The sequence below is a fragment of the Micromys minutus genome (assembly GCF_963924665.1).
Source record: "Micromys minutus genome assembly, chromosome: 30".
Taxonomy (NCBI): domain Eukaryota; kingdom Metazoa; phylum Chordata; class Mammalia; order Rodentia; family Muridae; genus Micromys; species Micromys minutus.
The window spans coordinates 28,418,100-28,431,029 of record NC_137965.1 but is presented as its reverse complement, the minus strand read 5'-3'; the positions used below and the strand labels follow the sequence as shown (position 1 = coordinate 28,431,029).

The 12,930-nt window shown below is 34.3% G+C and overlaps 1 pseudogene across 1 annotated transcript; it reads left to right on the top strand.

The window, feature by feature from the left end:
- LOC308439712 (ornithine decarboxylase-like) lies at window positions 1-1,392 on the top strand (annotated as a pseudogene). The gene has a single exon. The product of its transcript is annotated as an ornithine decarboxylase-like (transcript).
- Window positions 1,393-12,930: the final 11,538 nt, after the last annotated feature.

Below are 12,930 nucleotides of genomic sequence, written 5' to 3'. Positions count from 1 at the left end.
ATGAGCAGCTTTACTAAGGAAGAGTTTGACTGCCATATCCTTGATGAAGGCTTTACTGCTAAGGACATTCTGGACCAAAAATTCAATGAAAATTCTTCCTCTGATGATAATGAAGATTTCAATGTCGCTGACCTCGAGGACATTTTAAAGAAGCATGTGAAGTGGCTAAAAGCTCTTCCTGAGTTACTCCCTTTTATGTATAGTCAAGTATAGTGATAGTAGAGCTATAGTGAGCACCTGCCATTGGGACAGGAGTTGAATGTGAAAGGAAAACTCAAATACAGCTGATGCAGGGGATCTGGGTGCCTCCAGGGAGGATTATCTTTGCAAATCTTTGTAAACAAGTGTCTCTGATCAAGTACACTGCCAGAGATGGAGTCCAGATGATGAATTTTGACAGTGAAATTTAATTGATCAAAGTCTCCAGAGCACATCCAGAGGCCAAGTTGGTTTTGCGGATAGCCACTGGTGATTCCTTAGGAGTTTGTCCTCTCAGGGTTAATTTTGATGCTACACTCAAAACCAGCAGGTTTCTCTTAGAATGGGCAAAAGAGCTAAATATTGACGTCAGTGGTGTTAGCTTCCAAGTGGTCAGTGGGTGTGCTGACCCTGAGACCTTCCTGCAGGCAGTTCCAAATGTCCTCTGTGTCTCCGACTTGGGAACAGTAGTTGGTTTCAAAATGTATCTGCTTGATATTAGTGGTGCCTTTCTTGAATCTGAAGAAAAATCCTTAAATTAGAAGAGATCAACAGTGTAATCAACCCAGGTGTAAACAAGCACTTCCCATCAGACTCTGGAGTTAGAATCAGAGCTGAGCCAGGCAGATACTATGTCGCATCAGCTTTTTCACTTGCAGTGAGTATCATAGCCAAGGAAACCATGTGGAAGGAGCAGCTGGGCTCTGAAGATGAAGATGAGTCAGATGAGCAAACTTTCACATATTTTGTGAATGCTGGTGTGTGTGGATCATTTAACTACATTCTCTATTATAATAACCAAGTGCAGGCCCTGCTGCAGAAGAGACCCAAGCCAGAGGAGAACCATTACTCATCCTGCATCTGGGGACCTCCATGTGATGGCTTTGATGGATCTTGCAGTACTGTAAGCTATCTGAATTGCCTGTGGGTGATTGGATGCTCTATGAGAACATGGTGCATACACCATTGATGCTGCTTCAACTCTGGTTAGTTCCAGATTTCCAACATCTACTATGTAATGTCAAGGCCAATGTGGCAACTTATGAAGCAGATCCAGAGCCATGCCTTCCCGTCGGAAGTGGAGGAACAGGATGTTGGCACTCTGCCCATGTATTGTGCCCAGGAGATTGGGATGGACTGTCAATTGCAGCCTGTGCTTCAGCTACTATCAATGTTCAGATACCACTCTTGTAGTTCTTACCTGCAAGTTTAGTTTGAATTATTTCATTTGGGTGACCATTTCACTTAATTACAGCTAGTTTGGAATGTCTTTGTAAGAATAGGGTTGGCACCAATGCAGTATGAAAGGATAGGAGATGGGGGGGCTGTCACACTTACTGTGTTCCTATGGAAACTTTGAATATTTTATATGGATTGTTATTCACTTTTCAGATATAATACTAAAGATTGACCCTTGCCTGCTGAGCAAGCATTTGTAGCTTGTACATAGGCAGAATGGGCCAAAAGCATATCTTGTGACCCATTTGAAAATAAAGTATCATGAAATAAAAAAAAAAATAGATTGGTATAAATGTACAAGAAGACTAAAGAACAACAAATAAATCTGACCAGAAAAGAAAATTCTCTAGATACATAATTAACACGACAAAACAAAAAGCATTAAATAGGATTAAGAAAGTTATATTAAAAAGCTCTAAGGGAAAAGGCCAGATAAAATCTAAAGGCAGAGCACAGAATTACACCTGTCTTCTCATCAGAGACACTAAAATCTTGACGAACCGAGACAAAAGTAATGCAGACTCTAAGAGAGCATACTCAGAAAATAACCCAGGCTATTATACAATGCATAATTCTCAGACATGTATGATAGAGAAACCAAAATATTATAACACAAAAAACAAATTTAAACAATATCTAAGTACTATCCCCAAACAACAGTGGATTCTAGAAAGAAAACACTAACATAAGTAGGGTACCTACTCACAAAAAAAAAAAAAAAAAATCAAGATATTAGTCTACTCACAACAAAGCAGAAAAAAGAAAAATCACACTCAGGTAATTCAATTTACACTAACAAACATAACGGGAACATCTGTCTTTAACATCTCTCAATATGAAGCGACTCAATTCCCCAATAAACTATCATAAGCTTGCAGACTGAATAGGCAAACAGGATCCAGCATTTTGTTGCATACAAAACCACACATAAATTTTAAAGATAGACACTACCTCCAAGTAAAAGGTTAGAAAGACCTCATCCAAGGAAATGGTTCTAAAAAAAATCTGGAGTTGCAATCTTAATACCCAATAAAATAGAATTTCAACCAAAAGTTTTCAAGCAAGACGGGGAAGGACATTTCTTATTCAACAGAGAAAAATCCACCACAACCTGGTGTCAATTCTAAGCACTGATGCCCCAATTACAAGGGAAAGCACATTCAGAAAATAATAAAATTAACTTTATTAAACTTCAAAAAACACGTTGGACCCCACACAGTATCACGGGGAGACTTCAGCACTTGAATCTCAGTAATGAACAGGCCACTGAACTAGAAATTAAACAGACACACAAGAAAACTGATAGACTGGGAAGGTGGACTTTTGGGGGCATAATGACTGCACTCTAAATAAAGATTTAATAGAAAATAATAATATAGTTTAAAATGTAATAAAATACTGTGATGCTAAAAACAAACCACGCAAGTTGCACATGTCAGAAATTATAGTCTCAAATCAATCTTTTTGTTGAGAATTCTAACATGTTTCTCTATAATACTCAGTATCATATGATCATTATAAAATTAAACCCATGGTTGAAGAATTGACATAGTGTTTATGAGCACTGTTTACTGTAGGGTTATAATTTTCAAAAACTACTTTACTTAGCTAAATGCTTCAGAACAACTTCTAGACTGCTAATTAAAGGTAAGTGAGAAAAAATTATAAATAGGTCAAGGGCACATTTACCTGTTTTCAGGTTGATTCCCATTTCCATTATCAGGCTATCAGAAGCCCAGTTCAATATGTCACCAAACATGATTCAATAATCATTGGAAGACAATGCAGAAATCATTAGATGTCCACTGAATTGGCATAAATTAGTAGGAGTGATCAGGAACAATCAAAATACCATGAATTCTCTATCATGTCTCTCTTGATATAGTGAAGATCAGCACAGATGTGAGACCCAAAGATAGCTTTACTGCTAGTTATATAAGAGCACAGTAAATGTATATTGAATCCTATTTATACTCTCCTTAAACAACCTCTGTCCTCTCATGGGTCTTGCCTCACAAAATATCACATGTATGTTCCATAGCAAAACACCAGGTGAGTCTGCATTAAATAAACAACCAGAAACTTCCATTTCACATTTCATTTTGATTAAAAAATGTCTTTTTCTCTAGTGTTAATAATCTACATATAATAAAAATGATGTGCAAAACCATAATACTAGAACTTTACATCATATTTTAAATGAGAAACTTATGTATAATAGAGTTTAATTAAACACCCTTAAGTTTTTATTAACATACAATAACTAAAATATTATTCAATATGGATGATACTTCACTTAGCTGATTCTTAAAAAGATGTTTTAGAGATTAAGTTTTAGGTAACCTCATGTTATGTTCCAAGTTATAGATTGCTCAGGAAAAACTAAAATTAAATATTTATTATGTGGGTTTTTAAAGCAATCAAGATATATGACCACAAAAAATACAAACCTATTGGAACCAAGAAAAAACTTAAGTATAGTATAATATTAATGAGTTTTTAACTGGTTGAGACCTACAACTGCATTATGTACATATAAGTTGTTTGTTGCTATAATTATCTTCCAGTTTTTTTCTTTCATGCATGACTATTGCTCAATGTAGGTACTGAGCCAACAAAACTTTCCTTATTCTGCTTATGCAAGAGTATTGGAAAAAAGCCTTCTCTCATGGCAATTATTATTATAGTCAATGATCTCTGTTAAAGATATAGTAAAGGATATTCTGGCTGTTATATATCCAGTGGTTGAATTACTTTGTTGACTGCTGTTAAATATCTTATCTTTCTCCACTTTCTTGATTTAATTTTTACAACAAACACTATTGTTTTATAACAATATAGTGACATAAACTTAGATGAGTTAACAGTCCCTTTATAAGTATCCCTTTAATGAATTGCGATTATTCAACATGTGCACTGATTCTACCTTGAAATATCTGCTGTGCATTTAACAGTTTGTCAAGTGCCTGAAGTTTTTCTTCTGTTATGTGCTAGTGCTCTTGCATAGAGGTCTTTTTTCATTACAATTTGAAGAGCATGGTTTTGGTAAGTCATCAGAGGCCACATTATAAATTGGAAAATTTGATGCCTATGTTGTTCTGAATATCTACCATATCACTTTTAAGTTTCTCATTTCCTTCCCATGGTATGCAGGAATATTAATCTTCATGGCCTTTGTTGTAAAAGTTATCTTCTGCTAAGTTCATGACCATATCAACCATACAAGGTTTCAAGTTCCACATTGTCCCTTATGGTTTCACACAATTGATTTATAAGACTCTTTGTCTCATTTTGGAATATTTACCAATTTACTGTGTATAAATCTTCTGGCGTGGCAAGGGGTTTTGTTACATATCCTCTTGGACCAGCAATCAGTTGACCAATGTTTCCCATTTCCACAGACAATAAAATGCTCGGGAAAGCGTTGTAGATCATAAAATACAGAACTTGCAGTTTCATTCCATAAACACCATAGTCTCTAGTGTCAATATACATGGTGTTTTGAACTCTAAATCTTTTATACTTAACATTTCTTTAAAAATGGCCAAGTTCACCACAATTAAAACCCCAGAAAATTTGACTGCTAAGACTTCTGGCTATGGCTTGACCTATGATATTAACATGCTTCCGCCTGATAACCAATCCTAGATATCTTTGTTGTCTATTGGAGCTTCATATTTTTTTAATTCTCTGGTTCTTCCCACATATTCAGTATTTGTGTATTAAAGGTCAATATTTCTATCAATAACTATCTGGTTTCAGGGTCTGCTATGGCTCTATTTACAGCTGAACTAAATTTCTGTAAGATATCAGTGAAGGCTTCTAGTTGTCCTTGTATTATATACAGAAATGAGGCAGATTTTAATGGCCCCTCAATCTTATCTGAGGCTTTCAAATCCACAACACAACAATATTCAATTATCCCATCATCGGATCAGATTAGTTCTTATAAATGAGCATAATATAGTTCACCAAGCATTCGGTCTTTAGTAACCACACAAAGTTTTGGGAGAAAAATGATACATGGGATAACAGGATTTGGACCTCTTTAAAGGTGTTTCTTTGGGTATTCGGGACTGTCTGAGTCTATTATCCAATTATCAGTGACTGTATATCAAACAAGTCACAGACCTAATGATGCTCAAAAAGTAGGAAGGCCAAAATATGGAAGCCTCAGTCCTTCTTAGAATATAAAGAAAAAAGAAAGAGAAAAAACATGTATTCATGATATATTATTATGTAACAAATTTTGTGAGCTATAACAAGATTTTATAAAATAAATTTAAAATAAAATAAAAATAAAAAAGTACGTATGGAAGTACCATAGCCTTGGGTTACACTTCATATACATTGTTGTGATGGAATTAAAGATACTATAATTTCTCTTTTAAAAAAGCACAGAAAAACTATTTCTTTGGGTATGATTCCAATCTTTGTTCTCAGGGTACCAGCACTCCAGTACAAGCGTATCAGGATATAAGCAGTACAGTTGAAATGTGTTAATAAACACAAGTGAATCAACCATGAGTCCAGATCTGGCAGAAACTGTCAGGCCCATCAGTTTGAAGATAAGCCTTTAATTCAGGAAAGGCTTGTTATCCCAGTGTAGGGGAATGCCAAGGCGATGAAGTGGTATACGGGGGTAGGAAGAGGGAGCACCTTCAAGGAATTGAAGGGAGGAGGAGAAGTAATGGGAATGGAAAGAAAAAAATGTAACATTTGAAATGTAAATACAGAATGTCTTAGAAACAAGAAAAATAGAAATTGCTAAATGTACAGAGTCAGCAGGAACAACCAGAACCAGCTGGACTGCCAAGATTTCTTAGCTGTGACTTTCTCAATGAAGGGAAATCAAAGAAGATTCAAAACCAATGAACAGCTTCAGTGCAATCCAAAAAATACATGCTGTCATTGTCCAGTGAGTCTTATTTATACTCTCTGCAAACACCACTTATAAAGTCATGGGTCTTGTCTCAGTAAACCATTATGAGTCTGCATCAGCAAAAAGCACAAAAGTCTCCATGCATTCACATAACCTGAAAATCCCACTTCAGTTTACTCTTCCAGAAGACCTTTGTTACATGCACAGCCACCACATGTCAGCGCACAACCATCTATGACTCCAGTTCTGAGGTTTGGATAGCATCCTCTAGTGTCCATGATTACTGAATGACTGTTGTATCCAGAGATATATGAGGGTAAAAATAAACTATATATTTATACTTATATCTGTCTATATATGTATACTTATATGTATAGACAGATAGATAAATAGATAGATAGATAGATAGATAGATAGATAGATAGATAGATAGATATGTATATTCATAATAAAAAGGGATCTAGAGAGAATTCTTGGTGATCTGGACAATTAGTTTCTCTTCTTGGGGTTCTGGGGTTCTGCGGTCCTAGGTTCTATTTTCAGTAGACACATATCAGTTCACAATAGTCTGTAACTCTATCACAAGAAACCAGTCACTGTTTTCTAAATTCTAATAGCACAAGATTACAGGTAGTACATATAGATCCTATATTAAAAAAATAAGTATACTAAGCTATCTCTGCCAACAAAACAATTTAAACTATATTTCCAAATTAGAAGGTATTTATTTTCTCCTGCAAAAATTAAATATGTAAGAGACATGTGTGTCAGTGGTGATGAGCAGAAACGGGCTGAAGGCTGGGAAGCATGCAGATAGATAAACAGCTGCATCATTCAACCACTTGTTTGGGTCCCTAATAAGAATAAGACAAAATGTTGAAATGGAAAAGAGACAGAAGAAGAAAACAAATGGGATCACCAAAATAAGGATAATACATGTAGCTCTAACCTCAGGGCCAGGTCTAAGGTAGAGGCTGTTGCTACGAATGTATTGAAGTTGCTGTTTGTGTCTGTAGAGGAAACAGATAATGGAAACACCAGTACAAATTATGAATATCAAACATAGAAAATCCATAATAAAGTAGAGGACAGAATATAATGCAACTTTATATTTTTTTGGAATCGGTGATGAACAAAATTTGTAATTCAAGTACATACTTATATTTTGACTGTCCCTGTGGCTAGTAACTCTTAAAGGAATATCAATATATACTAAGAGTTGAAGGATCCAAAAACAGAAGCAACAGAATCCAATACACTTTGGGGATGGCATTAAGAGCTGGTTAGACCAAGATAAAGTGGAACCAAGCTTGGTGGCCTGAAAGCCACTCAGAAGGCAAGTGGTATAAAGAGAAACACCCCTGGCTACTCGGTGAATATATAACACAAGTTGACATTCAGCATCACCCATGATACCTTTCCATCCAAAAGCTGCCAATATCTGAGGGATCCCTCTGAAGTAAAGGACTAAATTGTTGGCCAAGACCAGTTGGTTGATTATCAAGTCTGTGGGTCTCATCTTTTGTCCAGTGAGTAAATTGAAGGTATAAAGAAAGAGAAGCAAGGAGTTTCCCATGATGCCCTATCCAGTCTGCATTAAGAAAATAATCCCCACTCCCAAGTTGATGTCACTCATCACTTCCACATTGGGGAATATAGATGTTATCTTAAGACAGCAGCAAATTCAAGCCAAGTTATTGGTTCTAGCCCATAATATATATTGCTCAGTCTAAGCTATATTACTTATGTGTCTGTAAGATTCCTTTTCTGTTCTCGTATTTTTCATATGTATTTTATGTCTATGGATGTTTACCTTCATGTATATATGGGCACTGTGGGTATGTTGTGTCTTCAGAATTCAGATGGCATCAGATCTTTTAGCTAGATGTGAGCCACTATGTGGGTGCTCAAAACCAAGTTTATGTCCACTGGAAAAGCAGAGAGAAAATTTAACTCCTGAGTTATTGCTTTTCCCTATCCCTCTCTTTTTATTTGATAGGAGCTTTGAAATTAATTCTTCTAGATGGAGTGGCACACACACACACATACACACACACACACACACACACACTACTGAAAAGAACTTCTTGCCTCAACAGTTCATTTCGCTGAATGTTCAGCCATGCAGTGAATTGTCAAGTATACATGTTTATTTTGTTTAAGTTCAGGACTATATTTACATTAAATGTGTGTGTGCACATGAGAATAAATTGTATACTTATATATCTATATGTGACCTATCTATATAGATTGATAAAATGTTTATAAATCTATCATTATTTAATATTTGTAATAAAGCTTTTATATTACTGGATAGTCTGTGTATCATAAATATAGAAAAGATATCAAAACTAAATTTGCCTGTTTTCTTTTTTTAATTTTCTGAGGTACCACCGAATTGATTTCACTCAGATGCCACCTCATCTTGGGAACCACCATATGTAGTCACCAAATGCATACACTATAGCTGATCCCAAAAAATACTTAATGGCAGGAATCAGACAGAGATGCTCACTCTGGTCAAAGGTAGAGTCATATAGATACAGCTGAGCATGCCTGCAGCTAACCATGGGTCTGAATTTGGGTTTCTCAATGAGGTTGCAAAAGTAAGAACCTAAGGAGCTGAAAGAGGTTGCAACCTCATGGGAAGATAACTTTATCAACCAAACAAACCCTCCAAAACTCCCATGGCATAAAACACCTACCATTGTGCTTGCTTTGAGAGAGGTATTGATCCACTTGACAGGTAGCTAAAGATAGCATTGTTTGGCATCAATGTGAGAAGAGGCATTTCTTGCAGAGTGGAGACATTTTCCCAGTATAGAAGAATGACAAGGCAATGGGGTGGAGTGGGGGCAAGAAGGTAGCGCATCTTTGTGAAGTCTATTAGAGGGGGAGGAGGATGGAAGCAGGGCAGGGTAAAGGGATGACATCTCAAATGTAAGTACAGAGTTTCTAGCAAAGAAAAGATAAAAAAGAAAACAATTCAAAAGAATGTTGTTGGAATTGTAATAAATTTTTTCTGAATGTTGAACAAGTAAAATGTATATATTCATGAAGAATAAAATGTTCTAAGTTACTAAAAAAAAAAAAAAAAAAAACTCCTAACAGAAAACATTCAGCAAATTCAGGACACAATAAGAAGTCCATACCAAAGGATAATAGGTATAGAAGAGATAAACACTCGACATAAATGGCTCAGTAAATATTTTCAACAAAATCATAAGAGAAAATTCCCAAATCTAAAAGAAATAATTGAATATGAACATACAAGAAGCATAAAAAATATTCAAATAGAAATTTCTCCTGATACATAATAGTCAAAACACCAAACGTTCAAAACAAAGAAACAATACTAAAAGTTAACACATCATAAATATACCAGACTTCTCAACAGAAATAATCAAAGCTAGAAGATCCTAGAAAGACATTAACAGACCACAAATGCAAGCCACGTTTACTATATCCGGAAAAACTCTCAATTATCATAGATGGAGAAACCACAATATTATAGGTCAAAACCAAATTGACACTATCTGATCAGATAACTAGGCCTGCAAAAGAAAACAGATTAGAAATCCTAACACATGGAGGAAAACTATGCCCTAAGAAAAGCAAGAAAATAATCTTCTTGCAAAAATACCAAAAGAAAAAAAAAACAAAACAAAAACAAGAACATAATTCTACCTCTAACAACAAAAATAGCAAAAAATATCATTCATTATTTCTTAATATCTCTTAACATGAATGGGCTCATTTACCCAATAAAAAACCATCAAGTTATCAGACTGATTTTGTAAACAGGAATTAGGCTTTTACTACACACAGGAAACACATTTAAGTGGGAAAAAGAAACACTACATCAGAGTAAAAGGCTGTAAAAATTTCGAAGCAAATATTTCCAAAAAGAAGATAAACTAGACATTTTAATATTGAATAAAATGGATTTTATAATAGTAGTTATAAAAAAGGTAAGAAAAGACACTTTTTACTCATCAAAACAAAAATCTATCAAGATGAACTTTCAATCCTTAACATTCAAATACACGGGCACTCACATTCCTATAAAAAACACTACTAAAGCTCTAAGCCTCCATTACACCACACAAAGTTATAGTGGGAGACTTTAAAACTCCACTCTTAAGAATGAATAGATCATGGAAGCAGAAACTGAATAGAAACACAATGAAACTAGCAGAAGTTTTGAATGAAATTGATTTAACAGACATTTATGGAATATTTCATTCTAAAATTAAAGAATATACCTTTTTTTCAACAACCTTGTGGTACCTTCCACAAAAGTGACAATGCAGTCAGTCACAAAAAGGGACTCAACAGATACAAGAGGATGGAAATAATCCCATGCATCAGATCAGATCACCATGGACTAAGGCTGGATTTCAATAAAAACAGACCAAAACAAACAAACAAAAAACAGTAAATATTCATATTTACATGGAAGTTGAACAGTGCTCTACTCAATAACTTGGTCAAGAAAAAAATAAAGAAAGAAATTTAAAATCTTTAGAATTTAACAAACATGAAGGCACAATATACCCAAACCTATGGGAAACAATGAAAGCAGTACTAATAGGAAAAACACATAACTCTGTTTACCTACAAAAAGAAAATGGAGAGATCATACACTAGCAACTTGACAGCACACCTAAAAGCTATAGAGCAAAAAGAAGCAGATACTCCCAAGAGAAGTAGAGACTATGAAATAATCAAACTCACAGCTGAAATAAACCTAAAAGAAATAAAATGAACTAGAAAAATCAACAAAACTAGGAGCTGGTTCTTTTAGAAAATCAACAAGATTGATAAACCCTTAGCCAGTCTATCTAGAGGGCACAGTGAGAGAATCCAATTTAACACAACCAGAAAGGAAAGAGAAGATATCACAACAGAAACTGAGGAAAATCAAAAATTTATCAGATCCAATTACTACAACTTATACTCAAATGTCAAAAATATACTGAAAATGAACAAAATTCTAGTCATATGTCATGTCCTAAAATTAAATCAGGCCAGATAAACAATTACCTAATACATATAAATAGTATCATAACCTCTAAAATAAAAATAATAGAAGCAGTCATCAAATGCCTACCAACCACAAAAAGTCCAGGACAAGATCATCACAGAAGACTTAATACCAACACTCTCAAAAGTATCCCACAAAAGAGAAACAGAAGAAATATTACCCAAGTCATTCTTTGAAGCTGAAAATTACCCTTATACAGAAACCACATAAAGATCCTACAGAGAAAAAGAACTGCAGGACAATGTCCTCAATGAACATTGATGCAAATATATTTAATAAAATTCTGAACAATCAAACTAAAGAACACAACCAAATAATCATTCCCTATGATACATAGGCTTTATCTCAAGATTTCTGGGAAGTTTCAATATATGGAAATCCATTAAGGCAAGCTACTATATAAAAAAATACCTCAAAAATAATACCCACATGATCATCTCATTAGATGCTGAGAATCCTGTTGAGAATATTCAACACTCCTTCATGGAAAATGTCTTAGAAAGATCAGGAATCTAAGGCACACACCTTAACATAGAAAAGCAATATACAGCAAATTAGTAGCCACATTAGAATGAGGTACAATCATTCATTTAATTGTCTTCTGTGATAAATTCATTAAAATTTGATTTGTTTACAAGCAAAAGTGTTCTGCAAGTGCAAAGTGCAAATATTAATTCTGGGTTATCTGTTTCAGAAGACTGCAAATAAAGTGAGAATAAAATACATAGAGAAATTAAAGATAACCAATATATTTAGAATCTGTTTTATACCATAAATTTGAAGAATTCATAATGAAAATCAGGCAAGCTATATAAAGTACTAGAAATGTGGAGAATAACTTGTTGCATTTTTTTCTAGTAATCAGCTTTAAAAAATTTATATCATCATTATTTTATTAAATTAGTTGGCTATGTAACAATTATATTTATTAAGGTGTTGTAAATGTGTACTGAAACTTCTAATACCTCACTCTCTTTTTTAACATTCATAATATCATAGGTTGTTTTTGGGACTGCATAAGAAGAAAAAGCCTCAAAAACAATTTCCAACTCTTACCCTACTAACTACAACACCAACATTTTAAGACATTGCACCCAAGAGATGCATGTTGGAACACCTCTTAAATCCAGCACAGGGGTGGCAGACATAGGCAGTAATGTGACTTTGAGGTTAGTAAAATCTACAGAATGAGTTTCAGGACACACAAATCTACACAGTGAAATCCTATGTAGAAGTAGGAGGCGATGGCAGAGGTTACACCAGATTTGAATTGGTAAAAGGCTGAAATACATTTAAAATTTATAAATACATAAAAAACGAAAACTAAAAATAAAGAAAAATTTTCTGAGAAGTTTTTAATGGTCAGAGTTGAAAAGAAAATATTGGGTTAATATTCAGAAATATCTCACTGCAATATTAAAATGAACAGGAAAATCTATAAGAAAAAATTCTCTAAAGAATAAAATAATAATACTTGGATTACATATATACAGTATTTTAAATTTTGCTTATGAGTCAGAAAATAACAGAGAAGTGGCATTTTCAATTCCTACAACAGTAAGTA